This window comes from Passer montanus, unplaced genomic scaffold (assembly GCF_014805655.1).
Source record: "Passer montanus isolate IOZ18808 unplaced genomic scaffold, ASM1480565v1 scaffold6, whole genome shotgun sequence".
NCBI lineage: Eukaryota > Metazoa > Chordata > Aves > Passeriformes > Passeridae > Passer > Passer montanus.
Genome location: NW_024371037.1, coordinates 5,101,299 through 5,101,695, shown reverse-complemented (window position 1 = coordinate 5,101,695; position 397 = coordinate 5,101,299).

Below are 397 nucleotides of genomic sequence, written 5' to 3'. Positions count from 1 at the left end.
CCCGGCCCGCGGGGCTGTGCGGGACGCGGCCGCAGCCCCGGGCGGGCTGAGGCGCAGCGCCCGCCACGGGACCGACCCGCGGGCCGAGAGCGCGGGAACCGGAGCCGTCTTTGTCCCGGCGGGGAGAAAGGCCCGCGCTGACCGCCGCGCACGCCGGTGGAGCGCAGCGCTGCCCGGGGGCACCGGTGCCAGGGCGCGCGTGGGAGCAGCCAACATCCCTGGAGCTGGCATCTCTGCCCCCTTTCAGCCTGGTCTGCGCTATTACAGTGTGAAAAACTATGAACCAAACCACTGGCTGTTCTAATAGACCTACCAAGGAAAAGCGTAGATTACTGTTTTGAACACTTGGAGGAAAAACTCGTGTTCTGAGAGAGAATTGTGTGATGTCTTTGCCAAA